A 2,366-nucleotide genomic window follows, 5' to 3' on the forward strand; every position below is an offset into this window, starting at 1 on the left:
ACAAGTATGCTAGGTTTATAACAAGTATGCTAGGTTCATATCAAGTATGCTAGGTTTATATCAAATATGCTAGGTTTATATCAAGTATGCTAGGTTTACATCGAGTATGCTAGGTTTATATCAAGTTTGCTAGGTTTATATCAAGTATCCTAGGTTTATATCACTTATCTCGTAAAGGTTTCCATAACTTCACATAATCGGTTTGCTTCTTTGATTGCATGAGCGTATTATAGCTAGAAAATAGTGAAGTTTAGAAGTACTTAGTCAGTGTGTTGAGGTTCTATCATTCCCAGTGTGCCAAAGATAGTTAACCCATGGTAAGCTTGGGAAAGAAATCTTCTAGTGTCCCTGTTGCCAATGAAAGTGATTGTTCTTCAGTCACGTTATTCTATTCAACATTTTGAAGCCGTGCAAATTAAAATAGTTTTCTCATAAAATGTGTTAACTACGGGAATGACTCTCTGGTCATTACAGGGAGTTGCTAGAAGCTGATGAGAGTAATCTCCGTATCGCCATGACTCATACTATCTACAATGAGCTCTCCGCATCGAGAAACCAGAACAATATGCCGATCCTCTCCATCATGTTTCAGCAAGACCCTGACAGGGCCTCACAGGTACTACATTTTAATCTAGGTTCTCCCTTTGACCAAGGTGTGAATGCAATGCAATGTCATTAAAAAGAATGAATTTGGAGAGATATATATAATACGAGCACCTTCATTCTTATTTGCAAACAGTAAATTATTAAAAAATGGTTGACTAACTATACTTAGCTGCAGCAGATATTGAATCTGTTTTATTGCTCCAATAGGATGCTTTCATGTTACCTTGTCTATGATTGGTGAATATTTACTACAACAAGGGCCGTGTCTGTCCATCTGTTGAAAGCCAGTGATAGAGATTAGGATAAAATATTGCTCTGTACGGTACTCGAAATTGTGACATTCAGCTTGGTAGCTCGACACTCTATTACCTGCACTAACCAACCGCCTTTCAGCTTTTCAGAATGATTGCTGAAATAGTGGTGTACATATTTATTCTCTGTGCTTTGTTGGTACATAGTTATATGTATAGTTGTTACACCCGTCTATCTCTCATGGTACAGTAGACTACCAGGGTACCATTTACATGTATAATTGTACAGTATATATAGTTATTATTCCTGACTATTCCTCACGGTGCACTAAACTACCAGGCTACTAGCACTAATATAGCATTATTTTTTTATAATATGAAGTTTAAAGTTAGAATGGTAAATGTTGTATTCGGTATGTTAAATAAAAATTAATTTTCTGTCCAAAAACTTTTTTATTACCCAGGCAACGCCGGGTAGTACAGCTAGTATATCCATTTGTCAAAAAATATTTGGAGAGTTTGAATTCTGACACACTATTATTTACGGTGTGCAGGAGCTAGTTAGTTGGCACCTGAGCGACTGCGTAGCTCTGTTCCTTGTATTAACATTAGTGTTGTAAAAAGGGTGCCAGTACACACCCACATATCTGTTGTAGTATTCGAAGCACTGGGTAAATGGTCTGCATATACACCATAGTGATGCAAAGTCCTTTATTATCACTGGTGGCACAGATATGCGCCTGAGGTACTGGGATATGAGCAGTCCAGCTGACTCATCCATTCTTGTGCACGCTGCCGCAGATCCCCAATACACTGTTGCTAAGTACAGGTACTGATTATCCATTGTCCACCTTTTCAATGAACTGGTACATTATATAAAATAGGTCTTGTATGTACAGTATATGCTCTGGTAGACACCTCAAGGCAACTCGTGTCTGCAGAACACAGTCTAAATTGAGCAAATCAGCAGTCTATGACGGATGTTTTTAACCTGTGTACACCCTATTCTGTCATGTGACCCCAAGTGGTTAGTAAACACTCGAGCTAGTCAACATTAAATGTTAACTCTTTGACTGGCAGTGCTCTCCGGAGTCGCTTTTGTTGTCCCCACCTCAAGTTTGCATGTTCAAACTATAACTCACCACATTTGTTTGCCCCTGGCCGATAGCCCGCAGGTAATGGATGGCACAGCTTGTACAGTGGAGACGTACCATGAATTGGGCCCATATGAACCAACCTCCTTGAAAATGTCAAGGCCTGACATTGATCGACAGCGGCAAGATAAGATACATCCTGGACACAGAGATATTATAACAGACGTAGCCATGTACCACACAATGCAATGTTTCATTGTATCCACTTGTGCTAGTGGAGTAGTCAAGGTTTGGAAATAGTGATTTGAGGCTAAGCATAAGTAGAATATGCTGCGAATTCTTTGCTAATTTGCAGTTACAATGCCTGCTCCTATTAATATAATTTGTATATATATATATATATATATATATATAT

The sequence above is a fragment of the Watersipora subatra genome, chromosome 11, assembly GCF_963576615.1.
Source record: "Watersipora subatra chromosome 11, tzWatSuba1.1, whole genome shotgun sequence".
In the NCBI taxonomy this organism is placed as follows: Eukaryota; Metazoa; Bryozoa; class Gymnolaemata; order Cheilostomatida; family Watersiporidae; genus Watersipora; species Watersipora subatra.